This window comes from Phoxinus phoxinus, assembly GCF_949152265.1.
Source record: "Phoxinus phoxinus genome assembly, chromosome: 25".
Lineage (NCBI taxonomy): Eukaryota > Metazoa > Chordata > Actinopteri > Cypriniformes > Leuciscidae > Phoxinus > Phoxinus phoxinus.
This window is the reverse complement of record NC_136900.1, coordinates 9,915,121-9,941,666: the sequence shown is the minus strand read 5'-3', so window position 1 is coordinate 9,941,666 and position 26,546 is coordinate 9,915,121. Positions and strand designations below refer to the sequence as shown.

The 26,546-nt window shown below is 39.6% G+C and overlaps 1 protein-coding gene across 3 annotated transcripts in view; it reads right to left on the bottom strand.

Annotated features, from left to right (window-relative positions):
• Positions 1 to 26,546, bottom strand: part of plxnb2b (plexin b2b) — a 161,889-nt gene that overhangs the window by 99,023 nt on the left and 36,320 nt on the right. The window contains exon 1 of one of the 3 annotated variants that reach the window (XM_079604428.1): positions 22,201 to 22,236. The exons of the other annotated variants lie outside the window; for them this stretch is intronic. The gene's annotated coding sequence lies outside the window, so the exon portion shown is untranslated. Of the gene's footprint in view, positions 1 to 22,200; positions 22,237 to 26,546 lie in introns of those variants that run through there. 3 annotated transcript variants of the gene reach the window in all.

Genomic DNA, 26,546 nt, shown 5'->3' with positions numbered 1-26,546 from the left:
TAGGATGGATCATTGCTTTCATGTTGTTCACGTCAAATTCTGACCCGACCATCTGAATGTCTTAGCAGACCAGGCAATGTTTCTCCAATCTTCTACTGTCCATGTTGAGCCTGTGTGAATTGTAGCCTCAGTTTGATGTTCTCAGCTGACCAGTGTGTCTTCTACTTCAGGGTTGGACGTGTTGAGCGTTCAGAGATGCTCTTCAGTGTTCAGAGATGCTCTTCTGTGTTCAGAGATGCTCTTCTGTGTTCAGAGATGCTCTTCAGTGTTCAGAGATGCTCTTCAGTGTTCAGAGATGCTCTTCAGTGTTCAGAGATGCTCTTCTGTGTTCAGAGATGCTCTTCTGTGTTCAGAGATGCTCTTCAGTGTTCAGAGATGCTCTTCAGTGTTCAGAGATGCCCTTCAGTGTTCAGAGATGCTCTTCTGCGTTCAAAGAGGCTCTTCTTTGTTCAGAGATGCTCTTCTGCGTTCAGAGAGGCTCTTCAGTGTTCAGTGATGCTCTTCTGCGTTCAGAGAGGCTCTTCTGTGTTCAGAGATGTTCTTCTGCGTTCAGAGATGCTCTTCTGCGTTCAGAGATGCTCTTCTGCGTTCAGAGATGCTCTTCTGCGTTCAGAGATGTTCTTCTGCGTTCAGAGAGGCTCTTCTGCGTTCAGAGAGGCTCTTCAGTGTTCAGAGAGGCTCTTCTGTGTTCAGAGATGCTCTTCTGCATTCAGAGATGCTCTTCAGTGTTCAGAGATGCTCTTCAGTGTTCAGAGATGCTCTTCAGTGTTCAGAGATGCTCTTCAGTGTTCAGAGATGCTCTTCTGCGTTCAGAGATGCTCTTCTGCGTTCAGAGATGCTCTTCAGTGTTCAGAGATGCTCTTCAGTTTTCAGAGATGCTCTTCAGTGTTCAGAGATGCTCTTCAGTGTTCAAAGATGCTCTTCAGTGTTCAGAGATGCTCTTCAGTGTTCAGAGATGCTCTTCAGTGTTCAGAGATGCTCTTCAGTGTTCAGAGATGCTCTTCAGTGTTCAGAGATGCTCTTCAGTGTTCAGAGATGCTCTTCAGTGATGCTCTTCAGCGTTCAGAGATGCTCTTCAGTGATGCTCTTCAGTGTTCAGAGATGCTCTTCAGTGTTCAGAGATGCTCTTCAGTGTTCAGACATGCTCTTCAGTGTTCAGAGATGCTCTTCAGTGTTCAGAGATGCTCTTCAGTGATGCTCTTCAGCGTTCAGAGATGCTCTTCAGTGTTCAGACATGCTCTTCAGTGTTCAGAGATGCTCTTCAGTGTTCAGAGATGCTCTTCAGTGATGCTCTTCAGTGTTCAGAGATGCTCTTCAGTGTTCAGAGATGCTCTTCAGTGTTCAGAGATGCTCTTCAGTGTTCAGAGATGCTCTTCAGTGTTCAGACATGCTCTTCAGTGTTCAGAGATGCTCTTCAGTGTTCAGAGATGCTCTTCAGTGTTCAGAGATGCTCTTCAGTGTTCAGAGATGCTCTTCAGTGTTCAGAGATGCTCTTCAGTGTTCAGAGATGCACTTCAGTGTTCAGAGATGCTCTTCAGTGTTCAGAGATGCTCTTCAGTGTTCAGACATGCTCTTCAGTGTTCAGAGATGCTCTTCAGTGTTCAGAGATGCTCTTCAGTGTTCAGACATGCTCTTCAATGTTCAGAGATGCTCTTCAGTGTTCAGAGATGCTCTTCAGTGTTCAGAGATGCTCTTCAGTGTTCAGACATGCTCTTCAATGTTCAGAGATGCTCTTCAGTGTTCAGAGATGCTCTTCAGTGTTCAGAGATGCTCTTCAGTGTTCAGAGATACTCTTCAGTGTTCAGAGATGCTCTTCTGATTTTTCTCCATCTCTGGTAAGATAGTTATAAGGGGTGCAAAGGATCAGAGTTGATCCGTGATCCATACTTTTCTTTTGCGTTTACTTGCCGGATGTGTATCAGTATATTTGATCTGTGCATTCGGTCCTAAAGTGACAGCAGCCTCATATTTCTGCTGTTGTCTGTGTCATTTAATGTTAATAATAATAATACAGCTTTAACAAAGATGAACCTACATTTCATTTCTACAGTGAACAAATTGTACATTTAGGCAGCTTGCAGGATAAGTGTGCCGTGTATAATGCGAGTACCAAACAGCTTCTCCTTTGAGAACCAGACCAAAAAAAGTATATGCACCCCTAGATATATCACTGTTCCTTGATCTAAATAGATGTATAAACTGTAAATCAGAGATGGTTTATGATGTCAAAAAAACTCTTATTTCAAGTCCAAAAAAAAAAAAAATTCCTGACACGTGCTTTTAAAGCAACACACAGGCTCATCGCTGCTTCATTTCTTCATCTAATCAGGACGCTTGACTGACTCTAATAGGTTTTAAGAGTGAATCTGACGGCACAGCGCACAAAGAAGACTGACCACTGCTGCCTCTTTCCATCCTAAGGAGCTTATCGAAGAAAAACACATTAAAAATGCAAGTTCTAACACGTCTGACACGGGGGTCAGCGAGGCTGAGAGTCACGAGCGGTTATCAGGACATGTGTGTCAGGGTGCCAGATTATGGAGATTTTTTTTATCCGCTGGCTGATAGAAACACAAACATCACAGCAGACATCCTCAGGGACTAATCCGCTCTCAGGACAGCACAACAACTGACCAACAACCAGACACTATCAATCTGCTATTACTCAGTAGGACTGGCTATCAATACAGATTTCCTGAATCGATTCGGATTTCAATTTGATTCCATTCCGATTCATTTTAATGCATTTCAGTTGCTTACATATGAAAGAAATTCTCTCTCATTTAATGCTGTACATTATAAAAGGAAACCTTGGAAATTACAAATATATTAATTAAATATTGTATTTATTTAATTATGAATATTTTAAATATTTAAAAAATAATCATTTTTCAACTTGAAAGAACTCTAAATGGGTCTATAGAATGATTTATTAAGGACACGCTCAAGAGTCATTGCTCACAAATTGACTACATTTGTTGTCTTTTAATTCGTTAAAATTAAAAATAATAATTTATAAGAGTAATTTGTTTGTGAATTAGACTACACTGTCTGTTTTTGATTTATTAAAAAGAAACTGTTCATTTTAATTCTTTGTTTATTAATCAGACTACATTGGTTGGTATGTTTTTGATTCACTAAAAATAAGGTTCATAAGCATCGTTTGTGTGTGAATTGGACTACACTGGTTGCCTAGTGTTTTTTGACTCACTAAAAATAATCTGTTCAAAGAGTCATTTGTTCATGAATTGGACTACACACTGGTTATATACCGCTGTAAAGGTATTTCGATCTTCTTTTTACCCCTAAACGAAGAACTTCACTGTGAGTGCATCAGGACCTTAAAGGAACACTCATTTTTTCCATTCAGCTGATCTCCAGCGATCTCTGGCGGTAGCACTTTTAGCATAGCCTAGCATAGATCATGTTGGTTGAGGTGCTGTTATTCTACACTTCTACACTATTTTACACGTTCCGCGTTGTAAGTCGGGTTTTGTTTTGGTCTGTGTGACTCCACCCACTGCCAGTTCAACCAATAGTATTTCGACACCCCGGGATGCCAGATAGCAGGAAACACAGCGTATCGCAACCTTGGAAACGAACAAACAAACTGGGTCAGAGATTGCAGATTCTACCCAACCTAAAAGGTCTCGGTATCCATCTAAAAATCTCTATGAACGACGCGGATAAACCAACTCATTAACTTACAGTCTAGTCTGTAAGTCTCCTCGGTTTTCGATGTCAATTGCGCTCGCCCCTGTTCCATGTCCTCAAACCGGCAACCCGCGTGAGCGTCTGAGGAGTGGGCGGGAGAAACAACGGTCTCCGGTATTTTGAATTTGGACAGCAGTTAGGCTACCATCATTCGTACATACATCACCTTTTAAGAGTCACTTAATCGTGAATCATACAAAAATATGGTTCTTGAGATTTTAAGAATTAATACAGAGATTGTTCAAATAAAGTTTAATCAGAAAAAAAACTATTTATATCAAACTTTGATTGCTGTCAGTCTGAATGCACCTTCAGACGGAATGTTCATGAACATCTGAGGCATTTTGCACACAAAAACTACGAAAACAAAGTAGACTAGACAAGACTACCTCACTCATATAGCCTATCTGGCCTTCCTTCAGAAGCTGAAATTCATAAAAACCCGCAGGCCTTGCGTGTCCATGGACGGGTCAGGGAGAAGCTCCAGGGGACGCCTGTGAACAGGAGCGCGTGTCTCTGGGGTGCTTAAACAGGACAGTGAGATAACAAATCCTTTCTTTTGGAGTCTGCAGCCGGAATCCTCAAAGTGAGATTCGCCTACGGTTCTCTGCTCACAAAAGAAAGGACAGACGCTCACTAATAAAAGACTGAATTTAACAAACAGATGCAGGAGTTCACCTTCACAGCACTGACACCAGAGGAGACAAAATACTTCAATCAACTGCTCTCTTCCAGTGACCTCCGCGAGCCGCGGTATTATTTCACACTGCCATATCCATTACAGACACGCAGGACGCTGCGAGAGAGAATGTATTTCCCTTTGAGAGCTGACGGATAGTGTTTTTACAGGGTTCATATACACACAGAAGGCATTTTATGGATGAGGTCTGAGGCCAAAAGACCTTCGGAGGTGGTTTCCGCTGTGCGGCCCTCCGTTGGTCCGTAAAAGATCGCTTTCCACCCCGCCACTGCACTTCAAGTTCAATTCTGCCAACAGACCTCTATAAAAACAGTTTTCTCTTGATTAAGTCACATAATAAAAGTGAAAACATCACAACAGCAACTGGGAGAAAACAAACCTTAAAAACCTGTCGACCAAAAAGTGTCCAAAACTCGGCTGGATTTATTTGATCAAAATACAGTAAAAACATTAATATCATTACAATTTAAAAGAACTGTTTTCTATTTGAATAAAATGTAATTTATTCATGCGATCATTACTTCAGTCTTCAGTGTCACATGATCCTTCAGAAATAATTCTAATATGCTGAATTGCAGCTCAAGAAACATTTCTTATTATTATCATCAATGTTGAAAACAAGTTGCATTGCAAAATGCATGGCTTTAAAAAATTGATGGATAGAAAGCTCAAAATAATAGTGTTGATTTGAAATAGAAATATTTTGTAACATCATCAATTATCAATATCAATAGTGACAGCAATAAATCCTTGCTAAATAAAAGCATAATTTTCTTTCAAACGTGTTTTATTTTTTTAATCTTTTTGATTGAAAGCGATTTGATTGCCACTTGGTTTGATATTTTATTATATAATGCATGTATATTTATACATTTTGGCGTAGGTGTCTAAATTTACTTTATTCCTCGGGCCACTCTATATAAATCATATGAAATATTAAGTCAGGAAATAAAAGTTTACATATCACAACATCCATTAGCACCTCGAAAACAAAACTAGCCCTAAAACCCCGTCTTCTGCTCGGGGAGAAAAACACGACGGCTGCTTTGCTTCTAGTTGTCATTCATGTCTGCACATTGAAATCTTTAGCGAAAATCAAATGAATTGAATAGCATCTAATAAACACCCCTTCAAAAAGTCAATTTCGGCTGTTTTCCACAATGCGGCTCTGAGCGGTCTCTAAAATCCCTTTCAACCCTGTCACTGCATCCGTTTACTGCATCTTAAGCATGTTTCTGCCACAAGACCTCAGAGTTTAAACATCATAACTTCCAAAGTAATTAAAGAGCACCTCAAAGCCACCTCACATAACTGATTTGCAGATGTTTTTTTGCCGTTACTGCATGTTTACCTGTTTATTCATGTGAAAATACATCGCAAAACAGACATTTTTTCTTATAAATCACTCTACTTGCATAGCATGACAGCTATCAGCGACACTAAACGAGAAAGTCATTTTAAAAACCTTCCGTCTGCTGAGGGAGAGAGAAACAGGATTTTTCGTCTAGTTGGCTTCTGGTTGTTATCTCCACACGCTGGAATCTTTTGTAAAATCTCATGAATTTAAGCATCGAGTCATATTTAGTGGTGCTTTCCACTGTGTGGCTCTCTGGTGGTCGGTAAAATCTTTGTCAACCCTGTTACTGCGTCCATTTACTGTCATTCAAGCATTAGTCTCATGTAGCCAGAGTGACGGCAGAAGGTCTAGACTCTATGGCAGCTTTCATTGGCCAAGGGCCGCCCAAGAGGACGTTTGAATGACATGTAACGCAACCAATCACAGTTTGTTTTGTTCAGAGTCATGTTTAGGCGCGTGAAAATATAAATGTCTCTACAAGAACAGACCGGTGTGTAAAACTTGGATATATTTTAAAGAGTCTATGCCCTGAACTTTACATACTTCACATACTTTTAAAAATCCAGTGTTTAGTTGAACAGCGCTCATTGTCACAGTTGTAAACACGATGGGTTTCTTTTTCCATGATGGGGTTTGGCATCACGGCGGCTTTGTTTCCAGGCCGTTAGGACCGTTAGAGAACGCGACACACACGTCTCCTGGACATCAGATGATGACTTTGAAACTCCTGAAGTGTTTCTATTTTTGTGTGCCTTATGCAGCGTTTAACCAACGGTCCGTGGGCGTGATGTCTCAGGATGAGACTATTCAAGCATATACCACCATAAAAACGCATTTTATTAAGTAACTCTTTGCACATCAAGCAGCACTTACAGAAAACTAATTGTAAAAAGCCATCATGTGCTTGAGGAGAAAGACTCTTTGCTTCTAGTTGCCATTCACCTCAACACTGGCAGCTTTATTATAATCAAATGAATACAATAGCATCTCATAAATACCCCACTTAAAAAGTCATTTTCTCCAGCTGCAACGCGTTTCGCTGTCCGTCGCGGTGAGGCGTGAACGAGCAACATGTTTAATTCAGATGCAAAGCAATTTGCAGGCATCTCGTTCCCTCACACACTTTGCGAGGACACAAGCGTCTTAAAGTCTTCTGCCAATGGGATTTACACACACTAAACCACACACTTGAGATTTTTTAAGCAAGGGTTCACACACACACAGAGAGAGAAATCCTAGCAGAGGACACACACCTCCCACTTATGACCTGGAGTTTCATTTACTGTACGCGAGAGTCATTTCTCCATATTTATCCCGATAAATCGTGTAGCATTTATTACCGTTACGCTCGCCAGCACTCTATTACAGCAAGGTCCAGATTCAGCTCTGGCGGGAGATCGGTGCGGCGATAGAGAAAGTTATTACAAAGATTTCAGGCGTGGAGGCGGCCAACCCCCGGCGTGGACGGTTACGCCATCGGGAAAGAGCCCGGGGGATTAGAGAGAGCTGCGCAAACACAAGGTCGACGATCTGGGCAGGAGACAAGTAAGAGGAACTCACAGCAAGAGGACAGCAACGCAAAAGCCATCATTCTTCACGATTAGCATTCGAGGCACACAGCGGTACACTAATGGTTCGAAAATATACTACCGCTGTCTTCGCTTTAAAAGGTCAGCGGTTGACCCCTACATGGAGAATATTGAGAGGAGGGAGGGTTAGCATCACCAATGACATATTAACTTGACCACATCCTACATACTACATACTGTATAATAAGGGTGCTGCACCATTCAGAATTGAAATAAGAATGGCTTTTAAATCCCAATGTTAAATCTGTTCCTGAATTTGAACTGAGGTTGCAAACAGAATGCAGAATTACAATTTGAATGTCAGGAAGTATAATTAAGTCAAGACAAACTTTGAATGTTTTTTTTAAAGCCTTGAAATGTGAAGGTTTAGGAGATTGACAGACAGATGATGGATAGACAGGCAGACAGACAAGACGATGGAAAGATAGACGGAAAGACAGACGGAAGGACAGACAGAAAGACAGACGGAAAGACAGACAGAAAGACAGACAGAAAGACAGACAGAAAGACAGATGGAAAGACAGACAGACAGAAGGACAGACGGAAGGACAGACAGAAAGACAGACGGAAAGACAGACAGAAAGACAGACGGAAGGACAGACAGAAAGACAGATGGAAAGACAGACAGACAGACAATGGAAAGACAGACGGAAGGACAGACGGACGGAAAGACAGACAGAAAGATAGACAGAAAGACAGACAGACAACGGAAAGACAGACGGAAGGACAGACAGAAAGATAGACAGAAAGACAAATGGAAAGACAGACAGACAGACGGAAGGACAGAAAGACAGACAGAAAGATAGACAGAAAGACAAATGGAAAGACAGACAGACAGACGGAAGGACAGAAAGACAGACAGAAAGATAGACAGAAAGACAAATGGAAAGACAGACAGACAGACAGAAAGACAGACAGACGGACGGAAGTACAGATGGAAGGACAGACAGAAAGACAGAAAGACAGACAGACGGAAGTACAGATGGAAGGACAGACGGAAGTACAGATGGAAGGACAGACAGACGGAAGTACAGATGGAAGGACAGACAGACAGAAAGACAGACAGACGGACGGAAGTACAGATGGAAGGACAGACAGACAGAAAGACAGACAGACGGAAGTACAGATGGAAGGACAGACGGAAGTACAGATGGAAGGACAGACAGACGGAAAGAGAGACTGAAGGACAGACAGACAGACGGAAGGACAGACGGAAAGACAGACAAACAGACGGAAAGACAGACAGACAGACGGAAAGACAGACAGACAGACGGAAAGACAGACAGACAGACGGAAAGACAGACAGACAGAAAGACAGACAGACAGACAGACAGAAAGACCGAAAGAAAGACAGACAGACGGAAAGACAGACAGACAGAAATACAGACAGACAGACAGACCGAAAGAAAGACAGACAGACCGAAAGACAGACAGACGGAAAGACAGACAGACAGACAGACAGAAAGACAGAAAGAAAGACAGACAGAGGATATATAGGACATACAGAATAGAGTACATTTTGTAAAAAGATTAATAAGCCATTTTTTTTTTTGTTTAACATAAATTACATAAGCAAATCAATTCAGTTTTGATTTAGAAAGAGCATCTCCTGCATTAAAGGACTATAACACTGGTGAATTCCCACAGAGGGGCGTCAGCAGTGTCAGGATCCTCTGTCTCTCCACAGGTCTAAAGCTCATCCTGTGGGCCTGACCAGTTAAAAGGGTTCACGGCCTCCACGTAATCCTCAGCACAAGCAGGTTCAGTTCAACACGGTCTCTGTTTCACTCCGATAGTGGAGGAGATGAGTAGGTGATCACGGTGTGTGTGTGTGTGTGTGTGTGTGAGCTGAGGGAATTCAATCTCCCTCGCAGGCACGAGCGGACAGGCGGGCAGATAGAACAGCGGCATCCCAGAATAACCCCGGAGGTATCCATGAATGAAATGACAGGATTACACAAGCATTCGAAATCCCGCTGAGATCCCAGATAATGCTGTTTACCACCGCGTGTCACACCCGTGGCGGGGGGAGGAGTCAAACTGTTCGGCTAATGAAAATATGGAGGAGCTTTTCAGAGTCGCCAAGCAGAAAATTCAAACCTGCGGGTCAAACCCGCCAGCGCGAGAGAGTCCGACGCAGCGGTTATTAATGCGCTGATTTCCTCTGGAAACATGCTAAATGAAGCCGCCCTCATCACTGCTTTACAAATACCAATAATGTGGTGTCGACAGGCCGATCGCTGACAGTAATTTGCGCTCAGGCGTTGGGACTCTTGTGCTGAGAATGAGACATCGTCAGACCATAATTACTGAAAAATGCCAGTTACAGAAACCGTTCATTTAATGCTATATTCGAACACAGGCAAAAACAAAAACATATGTGAGACAGCGAAGCCAAGAAACATCTAAGGAGAAGACAAAATCTGTGTGGGTGCTTTTACATCAGTTTGCCAACAAACCAAAGCCATTGTGGCTCTGTATTTATTCTTACCATGTTACTAAGATGTTTTTGTTGTTGTTTTTGACAACACACTTGTACTGACAAAAAAAGCACCATGTATTATGGTAGCACTATTGGAAGTAGGCCTACCATATAAATACCATTCAGTACCATGGTATATCAAGTATAACTTGTGTCCTGCGGCAGTACCATGGATCAATAATGGTATTGTTGGATGACAATACTACTCTGAAATTCATGTACCATGGTATTCTTGGAAGTACCATGGTAAAGCCATCTCCAAAATACCATAGTAGTATTTAGTTTTTTGTAAATTTGGGACCATATTTTGGCGTAGCATTAAATACATATGTAAATACTAATGTTAATCACGCAGTACCATAGTATTACCATTGGATACAGTCACTGGACCATGGTGCCACTAGAGTATTGTTTTGTAAAGTGTGGACACCACTCCTTTAGAGTTGGATTTCCAATATGTTGCCTTCAAGAGGTGATAGGAACACATTTTCTACATTTTAGCATTGCACGAATGCATGTTTAGTTATTTATCAGCAAGCTGTAGTCATTGATAGACTCCCTCTACAGTTTGTCCTTCTAGTAAAGACTCACTCACCCAACTTCCTGTTCAGTTTGATGGCGACTTCTGATTGAACTTGAAAGTGATGGTTTAACATTTTCATTGTCAAACTAAGTGCTTATTTGAAAAGCTTGTTCTGTAGGGTCAATCTCCAGAAAGATTTTCTAAAGAAACTCCAGAAAGGTTTTCTGTTAGCAGAAATTCATCCGACAAAAAACTTTTCATATGAAGTCTCCAAAATACTTGTTGTTGATGCAGCTTGTTGACTACCAAATTTGGTAACACTTTATTTTACGGTGCCCGTGATACAGAGTAATTACATAATTAAGTACTTAGTAGTAGATGTTGTAATAACATGTAACTACATGTACTTAACATGTAATTAAGTTATGGAACAGCCTGTACTTACATGTAATAGGCAGCTACTGTTACACATATGTAACAAGCCGGGTCAGTTACATATGTGTTACCGACTTGGTGCAATGTAATTATATAAGAAAGTACTTAGTACTACACAATGTAACAAAAAGTGTATCAAGACTGTACTTAAGTGTACTTCATGTGTATCTACATACCTTATCCATCTGTACTGTAGTTTGGATGAACTCACTAGTTCACAGCATAAATACATGTAGTAGCTTCCTAATTACATAATATTACACAGGGATAAGCTACGTAAAATAAAGTGTATCAAGACTGTCCTTAAGTGTACTTCATGTGTACAGATGGATAAGGTATGTAGATACACATGAGGTACACTTAAGTACAGTCTTGATACACTTTATTTTACGTAGCTTATCCCTGTGTAATTGCAATGTAATTAGGAAACTACTACATGTATTTATGCTGTGAAGTAGTGAGTTCATCCAAACCACAGTGCAGATAAGGTATGTAGATACACATGAAGTACAGTCTTGATACACTTTATTTTACGTAGCTTATCCCTGTGTAATATTATGTAATTTCAATGTAATTACTAATTAGGAAGCTACTACATGCATTTATGCTGCATGTGAACTAGTGATTTAATCCAACTACAGTACAGATGGATAAGGTATGTAGATACACATGAAGTACACTTAAGTACAGTCTTGATACACTTTTTGTTACATTGTGTAGTACTAAGTACTTTCTTATATAATTACATTGCACCAAGTCGGTAACACATATGTAACTGACCCGGCTTGTTACATATGTGTAACAGTAGCTGCCTATTACATGTAAGTACAGGCTGTTCCATAACTTAATTACATGTTAAGTACATGTAGTTACATGTTATTACAACATCTACTACTAAGTACTTAATTATGTAATTACTCTGCATCACGGACACCGTAAAATAAAGTGTTACCCAAAATTTTTGTTGACAAAAAAGTGTGTGCTGAAACTTACACACTGCTGAAACTGTGGAAAAATGTTAATCCATCACTTACAACAGGAAGTCTTCAAACTGAACAGGAAGTTGTTGAACAGTTTATCCTTCCAGTAAATACTTTTTTGTTGACAAAGAGTTGGCTAAAATGTAGAAAATATGCAAAATTATTAGCAACAAACTGGAACTCAACAGGAAACTGAGGGACATTTTTGGTGTTATTGTGCCTCCGCCTGTCTGGAAATCAAATTCTTCTACATTTCAGTATTATACAGGCATTTATATTGAATTGCCAACAAGCTGAAGTCATGCGAATGAGTATTTATGTTATGGGTATACTTGTAGAGCAAATCTCCACTGACTTCAGGAATGCCACTCAACTTCCTGTTCAGTCTGATGACTTCCGATTGGTCCCCTGTCAGGAAGTGATGACAGTATAGTATTTTTCCTGTTTGAAATGATCATGTTTACATGTGCCAGTTACTCAACGACTGTATTTGCATTCTCCCTGGCAATGCTACTGTATATATGTATATTTATGTCATAAGTGCTCTATTGCCGAAGGGACGATTTCTGTACAATAAACCTCACAGGCTGCGAATCATTCAGGCATAGAGGTAATAACAGCCTCTCATATCAGCAACTGGAGAAATGTAGTCATGTAAGCACCCAGACAGCGTCTGCAGTGAACAGACTCGTCATTCAGAGAGAACCAGAACCCGCAGTGAAAACAGAACCTGGTCCAGATCCAGAGGGACTTTATACCCACGCATAAAGTACGCACAAGAGAGAGAGAGAGAGAGAGAGAGAGAGAGAGAGAGAGAGAGAGAGAGAGAGAGAGAGAGAGAGAGAGAGAGAGAGAGAGAGAGAGAGAGAGAGAGAGAGAGAGAGAGAGAGAGAGAGAGAGAGAGAGAGAGAGAGAGAGAGAGAGAGAGAGAGAGAGAGAGAGAAGACAGACAAGTATGTATGCGTGCAAATGTGGAAGCGTGTTTGTGTTTTTGGATGAGTGTCTGTATGTATGTTTTTTGGGGGTGGATGTGTGTTTGTATGTGTGTGTAGTTGCGTGCATGCGTGTATGTATGCGTGCTTGTGTGTGTGTGTGTGTGTGCATTTGTGGATGCGTGTTTGTGTGTAGGTTTTTGTGTGTGTGTTGGTGTGTGTGTTGGTGTGTATACGTGTTTGTATGTGTGTGTGTGCGTGTACGTGAGTATGTATGCGTGTTTGTGGATGAGTGTTTGTATGTGTGTGTGTATGCGCGTGTGCTGGTGTGTGTGTGTGTGTGTGTGTGTGTGTGTGTGTGTGTGTGTGTGTGTGTGTGTGTGTGTGTGTGTGTGTGTCTCTCACTTGACTTTGACATGAAAGTTCGGTGCCGCTGCTCCAGGCCGGCTACAGATGATTTTGGAACAGCTCAGCAATGTCCTTTTGTTTCTGCGCATAAAAACACAAACCTTTCCATTTTCATGTCCCTGAATATTGCTGATCTGAGAGGAAGTCGTTTACAGCTACAGGATCTGGATTATGTAAAGGATATAGAGTGGTGAAAAAAATCCTCTCAGCTTCCACTGGCAGACTCTCACTTCACAAGCTCAAAAAACACATGGAGCAGAAGATTAACCGTGAACAGACGAGCCGTTTTCAAGCTCTGGCCTCCAAACTCAGTCCAAAGCTGTACTTTAGCAGAAAAGCTTGTCCTTGTCTTGAACACGTCCAATACTGTACAGTACTTACTTCTGATTCTGACAAATGCCAAAGGAGCAGCAGTGACTCGTTACGGTGCTTTACAATGTAAACGGCACAAGACACACAAATGTACTGCAGTTATGGATCGCAGTTATTGTAGACGCCATGTTTAATTTGACGTAAATAAAAACGGTTTAATAGGTACTTAGGTCTAATGTTTATAACCTGTGTTCTCTGGAGGATCAAAACAGAGCAACCTTTTAAACTAGCTTAAAAAAAAAAAAACTTAGCTAGCATTAGCAATTTAGCATTCAGAATTGCACCATTAAAACTTGGTTGAAACATAACCAAAGAACAAACTAAATATTGACATTAGAATCTGACCAGAAATAACGGCTGGAATAAAAAAGCAGATCATAAGACAATGATATTTACATTTTAAAATAAGTGTTACATGTATATCCGACACTGGTCTGAACTATATTTCTGTGTGTCATTTGTTCATGCCACAGTTTAACAAAAATAAATGCATAAATAAACATCATTTTTTTAAGTTTATGACATTAGTATATATCTATACAGTTCCTGAATATTCATTATTTAAGTATTTAAACTATTTAGACATAATTTACACACAGATATAACTAAAATAATTTCTCAGTTATGAATTTTTTCCGTAACAAGATAAAATGGATATTTTCAGCTTCTGTTTACAAATTTGGAGGTTTTTTTACAGAAGCCTATTTTCACCACATAATAAAAAAATTAAGTAATTAGTGCTGTCAAATCGATTAATCACATCTAACATGAAAGTTTGTAAATATATATGTGTGTATAAACTGTGTGTGTGTGTGTGTGTGTGTGTGTGTGTGTGTGTGTGTGTGTGTGTGTGTGTGTGTGTGTGTGTGTGTGTGTGTGTGCGTGTGCGTGTGTGTGTGTGCGTGCGTGCGTGTGCGTGTGCGTGTGTGAACAAACACACTAACATTTATGTTAGTGACCCCCTAATAAAACCTTGAAGACAGGTAATGCTACCCTAGCCAGAACATCATAGATTCTCTGAAGTGGGCTTTTTTTTACATGGAACACATACAAATACAAATACCCTAGAAACCACATAGCAACGACCCCACAACTCCCTAGCGGTGCACCCTTTGCACAAGCTCACATATTCTTCAAAGAATGCAAACACACTGTTGTTGTTCTTGTTTGTTTTTTTAAGAGTGAAACTTGTTCAAATCTGTGGACCGAAAACAGTCCATCTTATAATCAAGTTCTACAGCATATTGAATCTCTCCCCCAATTAAATTTTCCATTGCAGCAGAATCATTCGGTGCAGGGCTAAAAGCTCAGGTCAGGTCTGGATGTGAGCAGTACCATCTGCTGGAAATGTGCTTCTGCAGGATCCCACAACACAGCGCCAAAACTTTCTTAATTCAGACACGACAGCTTGACTTGTTCCTCATGCTTACTAGGTATTACAAGTTAAGCGCTTCACTCTTAAAAACGACAAACCTGTCCTCGCTCAACCATCCTTCCGGCTAACGGCAAGGCGCTTAGCATAAGAGGCAGCTTGGAGGAGGAGGAGGATGAAGAGGATCCGGTCCTGCCGAGCCCTGGCACAGACGCTCGCGGCCCAGCCTGTCGCAACAGCTTGGATAGTGGCAGGGGGTGATGGGATATTGGAGGAGTGGACTTGGTGTTGGGGATGGGGGGGAAGGAAAGAGGTGTTTTCAGAGCGTCCGCCCTGCAGAGCGCACAGTTGCAGACGGAAAACTACCACAGCGACCCTCGCCATCACCGTAACCTTACTTTCAGCTAAAGTGTCAGTGCAGTTATTACTTTTCTTTATGCTTGTGATTTTTGCCTGGCGGACATTCAATTGGTGAAGAATCCCCAAGATTTGAGACTCGGTCCTGTCTACTTTGAATGGGGAATTCCTGAAATATCAAAAATGGCTTGACAAACTCACAATTAAATAACGCATCTCAAATCAGCAACAAAAATGCTTAACAGTTAACAGTCCTATAAATGCTCAAATAGTATCTAAAAAAAGCATATTTTTCAGGGTAGACCAGCCAGTGCGTGTGTGCAGTCCTGTAAGGGCTATAGACTGTTTCTATAGAGTTCAACAGTCGGTTCCAGAAGTAAAACCTCCATTCATGTTCTCCATAGGGAAATTGATTTTACGAGGTTATTAATCGATTGTATTTGCTTCTGTTGAAGCCATGAGGCCACAGTGGAATTTGCTGAAAAAAGCTACATTGCCCATGATGCTGTAAGCGCAAACAAGCAAACCGTGCCAAAAGAGCTCTTTAGCTCCGCCTACTCCCATGAGGCACTGCGAATGATGTAATCGAGCCAGTCTGTCGACACTCTCAAAATACATGCAGTAAACTTAAAAATTATTGTGTCTATAGATATAAATCAACATTTTTAAATGAGTAGATTTATATTTCTACATTTGTTTTATTTGATTATGTTGTTTGCAATGCTTTTTAAGTTAAATGCTTCAGTTTTTTTTTTCTTTTTAAATCCCTAAGGGAGAAATGAATGGAAAAAATCCTTCCAGAACCAACACTGCTGAAAAAGTGGGTTGGCACTGTTGCATAGCAACCGCGATGTCGCAATGTCAGACTTTATCAATCAGCGATTGGCGCTTTTATTTAGAAGGCGGGACTTATTCCATATAGTTCCATAGCAGTTTCTTTCATAAGTAATAGGAGTGCACCGTCTTTCTATATTGTAAATTTAATCTTTGATTATACATAAAAAGTCAGTTAGCAATAACTTACTAATAACGCTGAGAAATGAAATATTTCAACTTTTAAATTCTTGATTTTTATTATTATTAAATAACCAACAATGATAAACCGATAAAAAAATATGACTAAATTAATGACAAATTGATAAAAATAGAAATAAAACATTTATAAAAAAATAAAATAAAATAATATTTAACAATGATTGATGAAAACCGAGAAAATTTGACTACATTACAGAAAAGAAAAAAGAAAAAAAAAAAAAAAAAAAGTGTAACTTATAATAACCCTGTATGGTGGCAAGTTTTGGGAAAATTCTATATATCTAACCACAATAAAATGGGAGTAAACTTAAAAGTGAAAAACTTTCAATCAAAAAAGTGCGCATATCAAATTTGATTTTACAGAAATATAAATAACTGTAATATTTGAGGGGAAAATATGATTACCATGGCGAATGGTTTGTAAAAAATGAAATAACTGAGGCCATCACGAGTGCATTTAAAATGTTGAACAAAAGCTGTTAAATGAGGTGAGGCCGGCCGACACGGTCTCTGCTCAGGGGTCGTGGCACGACAGAAATTGGTTCATAACGCAAGACAAAAAATTAATTAATTGCATTCAAAAGGTTTCGTGTCACAATTGCATTACTCAGATCTTCACGGTTACGTTTAAAGCATATATTAGCCTCAAACGAGGTCATTTTCACACGGACAATCTTCAAAGTTCGTCTGCACCTACAAATGTTTTTCCTGAAGAATATCAGGCACTGGGAAATGAGTCATTTTATAAGCACCGACAATGATTTGGTTCCCTTTCTTGCACTCAAATGAAGTGATAAAAACGGCTCTATTAGGCCCTGAATAAATGAGGTATGGTAATATTCACTCTGGTTCTGCCGGGGGGCGAAGCGTCATTCACCAATTAGCCGAACAGCGGGACGAGAGGGACCGCCGGGGGGGGTCACCTGTCATGGAAAAGGAGAAAACCTGCGAATGCTTTTCGTTCCTGCAGGTTCGAGAGCCCGCGACTGACAGCAGGTGCTGGGAAACCATGACAGCATCAATCTCTGAGCATAAGTGATGGAGGCTTCTAGAGAACAAAGAAAGAGGGGACAAATAGTACAAGCTTTTAAATCTATGATGGAGATTTCACATGCTTGTGAAAATGAAATGCTTCAGCGTGAAGTGAAGCTTAAACCGTCATCCTCTTATGAGAACATTACGCCTTTAAAACAAGAGCTTCTTTAAGCCTGCTTTTGTTTGATCAGTCAGACAGATTCATATAAACAGACTTCTGACCAGGCACAATACAACGTTTAATGACAAGTAGATTGTCGGTTCACATGAAAACCAAAAATTCAGCACAATGCAACACAAATCTGAACGTATACAGTGTTTAATATATAGTTATGTTGAGTGGAACTCTGGACCAATGAGATTCTGCTGTGGGCGGGGCTACCCAATGAGATGACCTATAGAAATAAATCCCAACTGGTCAATAAAATGCCTGCTTGGGACAAAATAAATCTGATACAAATGGAAGAGATGGCTTTTAAATCGCTTTGTCACAGTGTTGGACTGGTACGACAGGAAAAAATGGGATCCTCTCAAAGAGAGCTTATGTCAGGAAGACAAGTTTGGACCTGTTCAAGAAAGCCAGAGAGACGCCAGAAAACTTTTGCAACAATTCAAAATCAACAAAAGCGAAAAGAAATGGTTGGCATTACACATCCTAACCAGTTGCAGCGAGACGAATTTTCAGAGCCAAGCAAGTTTTCCATCTGCACTGAGAGTGAAAAAGCTGAGAGAAGCAACACAATCACAGATTATGTGATGCTTTTTTGTACAGGATAAAAAAAAAATGAAATATGAAAACACAAAACATTATTAAGGAAAACCAAACAATTTTGGAAAATTGCAAACAATTAATTTTATACTTGTACTTCAGTGTTGTTATGGTTAACTAAGACTTAAAATCGTTTTCTGTAACTTAAAAATATTAGATAAAATATAAATATAAGATTAAAAACTTGAAATGAAAAAGGTTAAAAAAAAAACAACTAACTGAAATATGTCTAAGTTATATGGGAAAATTTAAAGCTGCAGTCCGTCGTTTTTCCTCTTTGTCGCCATCTCTGTTCGAAATCTGCAATTGCAGTTATTCGCAGAATTATTAACTGTGCGTGGGTAGTAAATCGGCATGAAACAGCGCGGATGAACACAATGTATTGAGGAGAACCTGTCGCTGCCGCGTTGTTGTGGATACTGTACTGTCATCAGCAATCTCAGAGTATACTTTTTGAAAGTGTCAACATTAGAATTTTCATCGAAAAATGTCATCTGAACAAGTAAGTAACATTCACTTTTGTTCTGACCAAATTCGGGGGATGGGGGGAAGCATTGCAGTAGGCTATCATGCTGATTAAATCTAACGATTGCTTATATCACGTCAAAACGCGAAAAATATATTTTTTCTGAAGTCCGAAGTCTTTGGGTTTTACAACTGGTGAATCTCCAGTTGTCACTGGTGATTGTCGCTTTAAACTTTCGGGATCCGCCATACCAAGTGCTAAGCTAAATCTCCACCATCATCCACACACGCTATAATAGCCGACTAGCCGAGACTCCTTCTCTATGTGTACAGAAGTGACGTAATGACGCAAAGACATGCTCGAAATTCCCGCGGAAATCCACCAGTACCACTAGAATTAAAATCATTATTACAAGCTTACCGTTTTGAATCGAGGTAAGGCAAGCAGATCGTTTTGAACGCTGTCTGGTTACGTTTTTTTTTTCAAAAATGTATTTTTTGATATTTTTAAACCCAAAAAAGTGCCGGACTGCAGCTTTAAGAAATGACAAAGGCACATACAATTACTAACATTTTTTTTTAATGAAAACTTAAAATATATAGAAGTAAAAACTAATACAAAATATGAATAAATACTATAATGGGATTTACACAATACTAAAGTAAAACTGCTTGGCTAGTTAGCACTGAACATCAACATTTATCCCTCGTCAATTCATCACTCTCTGACAAGTTAGGCCATAATCACAGGAAGTCAGAAAGTTCCTTATAGTATCTGACACTCATGTTGCCAAAAATCGCATATTCTCATTTGGGGTAGCAAACCACTGCCAGTGTGAAATCCCCTTTACAATAAAATTTAATTAAAGTTAACATTTTGGGGAACTTCACCACTGGCAAAATGGGCTTTCAATAAAACTTGGCTGCCTGAAGTAGAAAGTTGAAAAAAAAAGTGAAATCGGTGCTATTTGACCAGGGAAAACAAAAAAGCCTGTTTTCTTTCCTTTTGCCTAACAGGTAGGAAAACTTCAGCACCCACAATGCACTGGGCATGCTGCCGTCCAAGACCACTCCCACCAGTCTGCTATAGATACGCATAGCAGAGTCAAATACTTACTACAGAGCATTGCATTAGTAGGAAATACTTCTTAGCAAACTTTTAGTCATGGCGTCAATTTCAACTTTGTATTATTCCCGGGTGCAAGAATTCAAAGAGTAACCTCAGTGTTTGTAGACAACACTTCAAACTCAATGACCACGAACAGTTTGAGACCAAAAACTGAAAGAAACAGCCATTCTGTCACCCGCTGAAATCATATGCTGTCGCACGGTGTTGCCATAGTGTTTAATTTTTACTATAAAGCTTTTTAAAGAGCAATAGCTTCATCTGGTAGACTTTTGCTGACAAATACACGTGATTTCTCGGTCCAGATAACACGGAAAACAAGTAAACATCATTCATTTACATATACTACCCACATTGTTGGTTGAAAATCTGCGAATTTCCACTTTAAGACTAGGAAAATACGTGCCACGAAATGACAAAAAGAAAAAAATACTGGGCACCTTTTCACATACACCATGTCATAGGTTACAAGGCGGAGCGCACAGCCAGAGGTTTCTGAGATTCATACCCAATGTTTTTTTTAGGGATGGCATCCAAACAGAGTAGTGGTTTTTCTAGGCCGTAGGGAAAAATAAAAGAATAGAAAACTAAGAGATTGAGTGAAAGATGTGCTCTGAATGAAACAGGTCACTGTTTATCCGGCTCCAAGTTTCCACACCCCCCATCCGCGCTGTTTCCCTCAGGATGTGGCAGCCAAACAATTGCAGCAAGAAACGCCTTAACGAGGAGAGAGAGAGAGAGAGGGAGGGAGAGAGAGAGAGAGAGAGAGAGAGAGAGAGAGAGAGAGAGAGAGAGAGAGAGAGAGAGAGAGAGAGAGAACCGGTGAGAAAGAGAGCGACTCGGCTAATTACGGTGCACCTCATTTCTCTGACCCCTCTTAATTTGTGTCTCTCTCCCTCTCTCGGTGTTGAAGAAATGCTGCCAGAGGAGACTTTACACTGGCAGAACTCCAACAGCCCTTTGGAAATCACTCAAGCAGAGTGACGGGAAGAAACTAACTAAAATTAGCAACAACACTTATCTGACTCCATTTTTCAGTTGCTCGGGTCTTTTGGCAATACAGTAAAATGTAGCTTTTCAAACAAGCTACTTTTTCAGACGAGTAGCATGAAAAAAACACATGCAATTTTTATGTCATGCAACATGTTATATATAATTAAAGCTACACTGTGTAATTTTTTAAGTTGATTTTTCAGCAAAAAATACTTTGTTCTTTCAAAATGTTATGTGCTCATTCTTGTGTAATTACTTCCACCAACTAAGTATTCTCGTAAGCGTAGAATCTGCCATTCAGAATACATACGAGCGAGTCGAATGGCGGAAGCCATGTTGCGCCTCCATCTTGAAAATACATTAGCCAGAGAGGGACGTACCTGGAAATTCAAGCTTCGCCTTTCGCGCTTTTACACTCAGTGGCACCATGACGAATGCGAGGGGGAGATTACTCGCGACTGCCGGCAGATTTGAAATAATACGGCCACCGTAGGAGTTAAAACGCCCTCGGAATGGGAGGGGCTAGAACGTAATATTCAGTTGGTAGTCATATACAATTTCACCGATAGATGGGAGAAATTCCTACACAGTGTAGCTTTAATGCAACTTTACAGCAGATTGACCTGAGACTAATCAAACGCACTTTTCAAATCTCTTTTAAGCAGCATTGGGAAAACGGATTAATTTTAGTGAATCGGTTCATTTGGATGCTTCAATAGAACCTTTTTATTTAATGATTTGTTTAGTTGCGATATGGAATTAATTTTGAATTCCCAATTGGAAATGCTTGTAGAACAGTCTTTAAAGTTTTCTTTGAAGTTTTCTTTGAAAGGGGGGGTTTGGGGGTTTTAACAACACAAATACAACATTTTTTGTTAACTATTCTTGTAGTTTGGCAAGCTTCACTTCTAAACAAGCTTTCCCAACATTGCCAAATCTTACACACCCCAGAATGTGTGCGTCTGGGAAAGAAATGGAAAACAAGAGACAGAAATAGCGCTAAACATCAAAACAGTAAAACACATAAATGAAGCCAAAGAGAGAGAGATTCTGCAAGCAGAATGTTGGGGTTGGCTTTAGCCGCTTAAATTTTCCTCACGATTTGGTGAGTTTGCCAATTGTGAGCGTAAAATTAGCATTTCAATACCTCTAAGGGGTATTCATTACAAAAGGCTGAAACCTACTATCACTTCTCATTTTTATAACCCCCTCTTTCATTCTTCTGTCTCTTTGATAAGCGCGTGGAAATGAGGGGGTGTTTGGAAGAGAAGAGCTGGAAGGGAAATGTTTAGGAGAACAAGCGGCACTTTGTTGAAGGGCTGCTGCAGTTTTGCTGACTCGCGTAACAATATCAGCTGACGATCAAACACAAATCGGCTGGAAAATGTCATCACAATGATACTACTGTGGAAATTAAAGTCTGAAGCGCATCGTTTCAATGAGTTTATGCCATTGAAAGCTTTGAGATGACAGTGATTTCTTAACAGAAGTTCAACAAATAAATATACACAGATTTAAAGAGGTGGTTGACCCAAAAATGAAATGAATTTGCTCACCCTCATATCGATCCAAACCTCTTTTGACTTTTTTCTGTGGAATAAAAAAAAAAGGAGATGTTTTGAAGAACATTGAGGTCCAAACAAGTCTGGACACCATTGACTTCCATTGAATAGACAAATAACACTGTTTACACCTGCGTTTTGGTCGATCGGATCACAAGTAGACGAGGAAGAAACATTCCCGTTTACACCTGGTGTTTTAATCAATCTCTTTTGTCCACTTTCAACCACTTCTGTCCTGATTTCTTGGAGGGGAAGGTCTATGGGTGAATTTATGGGTAAATGTATGACCTTTTTCAGATCTTTTGATCTAATGGACGAAATAAGCTTGTCCCATTTTCATATGAACGCGACCAGAGACGATGGAAAAACACACGGAGAACATCAGCTTTAGTTTCTGCTCTGATAGCCGCAAGATCATGGTGAACGCTGTGTGTTAGAAATCAGGAATGGAGAGAGAACATTGTGCTTGGTACGTTTTGGTTCTTCAACCCAAACTTGGGTCTCCAGCTAAAGTTTAAATCGCGCCTGGCTAGAGCGGTCTTCTGTGGCTGTTTGAACGCATTCGACCACATGAGCGTTTACACTACGAAAGCAATCCGGTCTAATGCGTTCACGACTACCTCTGGAAGTGGTCGATAGTGGACAAGCTCAAAACGTTTTAGACCCCGTTTACACGAATATTTATCGTTGACCACTTGTGATCCGATCGACCAAAACGCATCTTAATACCAGGTGTAAACTAAAACACTCCTCAAAATGTCTTTTTTTTGCGTTCCATAGGAAAAAGCCATACAGGTTTGGATCATCATGAGGGTGAATAAATAATGAAAGAATTAGCATTTTTGGGTGAACTATCCCAGTGATTTACAGCAACAAGGAACTTGAATTTATTTTCAACGAGTGATGGCTATTTGAGGACGTATGAGCGACAGCAACTAAATTGGTTACGCAAAGTCGCCGCATTGACCAACAGAAAGCTGTTGTGCTTCATACATCATTACACTATTGGCAAAATACAATGGACCTTTTTTGCATGAGAAATGTCGCAACCACACCTTATTAGGCACTATAGTCCCATTCACGTGATAAAATCGCTGAAATTGTTAGGCATTCCTACTCTGACTGTATGACGTGGCGAATTAAAGTCTGCATTTCCATTGGTTGTAAAGCTGCCAAGTCTCGTTGAACACTATTGACACCTGGTCACTTTTCACTGGTCACGCTTCAAAACGCTGTCAGCACAATCACCCCTAAACAGACATAACTGAAAGATATTTGCGCTCAAATATATCACATTTACTCAGTTAACTGCCTCAAATGAAGCTTTTGAATCATTCAAAAGATTCAAACCCCAATATCTTGCAAACTCTTGTAAATCCACCAACTATTTTTCCTCTCACTGTAAAAATGAAAACATAGATTTTATTTATATCTAATTAATAAAAATGAGGCAACAGATTACAAGGAATATTATTAATTAAATTTAACAAATTAGAATTGAGTAATAATTCATCAAATTAATTCCTTAAAAGTTAACCATTTAAAATGAGTAAAAATTACAAAAGATATGTTATTGCCAACATTGAAAACACCTGATGTTAACAAGCAGAATCACTGAAGGAGAAAAACATAATTAAAGTCACCATTATGGAGATGAGTGTGTGTTTTAGTTGGGCTCTTCACCCTTAAATTATTAACTGTAAGTTTTTGTTTGGCTGCTGTATGTGAATTACAACAGCCAGATGAACAAATATAAAAGGTGATCTGATGGTGTTGGTTGTGTTATAACATAATCAATATTTCATAATCAGTTGACCAGAATCACTGAACTCATATAGAGTCCAATTCATGAGTAATGTTGACTTTATTAACTATTGCAGTACTGGGTTTGTACACCATAATATTATTAACTTTTACAATGTAATCCAAATAATTTCAAAACAGTTTCTCTTGTTCAAAAAAGAGACACATACATCAATAATCAGCCTGTGAATCTCAACAATGGTGACATTTATAAAGCATGTTGCAGTGCATTCTGGGTTGCACCAATCAAAACTCATTCATGGCTCCCATCATGCATTGCTGCATGAATAAATAATGAGCTTATGCTCAGAGTTTGATCTGTTTGTCACCATTGCTGAGAGTCATACGCTAAATCTTGATATCTGTGTGTGCCTAAAAAAATATATATATATATATACATGTATTATATTTATTTTTATTGATTTCTTCGTGTGAATTCCATTGAAAAGGCTAAAAATATTATACAGCTAAAATTTATAAAATTAATTTAACTCATGAATTGGACTCTATATGAGTTCAGTGATTCAGGTCAAATGATTGTGAAATAATGATTATGTTAAAACACAACCAACACCATTAAATCGCCTTTTTTATTTGTTCATCTGGCTGTTATAACTCATGTACAGCAGCCAAACACAACTTAAAGTTAATAATTGAAGGGTAAAGAGCCCAACTAAAACACACACTGATCTCCATAACGGTGAGTTATGGTTTTCTCCTTCAGTGATTCTGCTTGTTAACATCAGGTGTCTTCAATGTTGGCAATAACATATATTTTGTAATTTTTACTCATTTTAAATGGTTAACATTTAAGGAATTAATTTGATTAATTATTACTCAATTCTAATTTGTTAAATTTAATTAATAATATTGCTTGTAATCTGTTGCCTCATTTTTATTAATTAGATATAAATAAAATCTATGTTTTCATTTTTACAGTGTATCAGTCTGGGAACGTACTTTACTTTGAGGAGAGTCAGTGGTCTGGAGTCTTTAAGGGTACTTTCAGACTTGGTCCGAATCAGATCTCATTGGTCCCTGTTCAAAATGCATTTCTGGCACCAAACTGCAGAAGTGCGTAATCAACTTGAGTAACACCAAGTACAAGCGGCAGCTGTTCACAACAAGAACTACGTAACGAGTTAGGTTGAAAACATGCCAGGTTCACTGTTTTATTCATGCATTTGTTGTGTCAGATTTACCACCAACACTTACATAAGGAGAGAAGGAGAGAAAAATGGCACTTTTAGTGGATTTTGGGATATCGCATACAAATAAAAACGCTGGATGGAAATGGCAAAATGAACAAATTCTAAAAAGCTCATTAAAATAAACGTATGCGCTCAATTGAGTCGGATAAACTTTTTATCCGATAGGAAAACATGCGCATAAACTACGCTGGAAACACATTTTACAAATTAATTCCTCGACTTGCATCAAAAAAGTCATGTGACTTTGCGATGGGACGGCGTAACTGGACTAACCAGTGGACCGGTCTCGTTGCACAGCGTCTGAAATGCCCGAGCAAAGTCTGTCGTCAAAATGGTTCAAAGTGGTATAATAACCTCCCAGAACTGTCTAACACAACTGCATTCCCAAACACCAGGCATCCGCCTACAAAAGCAAGATAACTTTATTGCGTTTCTTCTGCGTGCAAGTCATTTATTTCATATGAAATTATTATACACCGTGGCTTCTCCTACTGCAGTAACCATTTTTCTTAGGGATATTTAACGCCAGTTTATCAGGAAGTGACGATTTTGTTCTCTCCGTCTCACTGAATGGAAACAGTGCTTTATTCGCAAATGTTTTATGTGATATTCCAATTTTGTGCATAAGTTAGCAACTTTGAATGGAAACATAGCTTGTGTGTGTGTTTTCACCTTTGAGGTGAAACACGGGAGAGGCTGAAGCTGGCAGCTCAACCAATTAGCTGCTCTCTACCCTCAACACACACACTCACATACAACTTACCTCTCTCACACACACACAATCCTGACCCTGCCTTCATTAGAGCAGAGGGTCATTGTGTGTGACAGGCGGGGGCAGACGAGACACAAATACACTCTTCACTAGCAGGTCTGATGTTCTGGCAGAGGTGAGACACACACACACACACACCCACACACACTACACTGACAGCAACAGGTGCAGTGAACCACGGCCATACAACAAACACACAGAAGGAATGAGAGGGGAGGAGAATGAGAAAAGAATGAGTTGGGATGAGACAACAAGAGCCCAGAAGAGACATGATGCAAATGCAAAATGAGACAAAAATGAGAAACACGACGGGTAAAATCGAGATAAGATGAGATGAGGGGAAAAAAAGAGCCCGGAAGAGACAAAAAAAGCAAGAATGTAAGACGAGACAAAAATGAGAAACAAGACGAGTAAAATCGAGATAAGAGTAGAGATTAGAAAACAAGGTGAGAAGTGATGAGAACACGAGGTGAGAAGAGATGAAAAACAACACACGAGAAGAGATGAGATGTGATGAGAAAACAAGAGCTGAGATCAGAAAGAACAGAGACAAA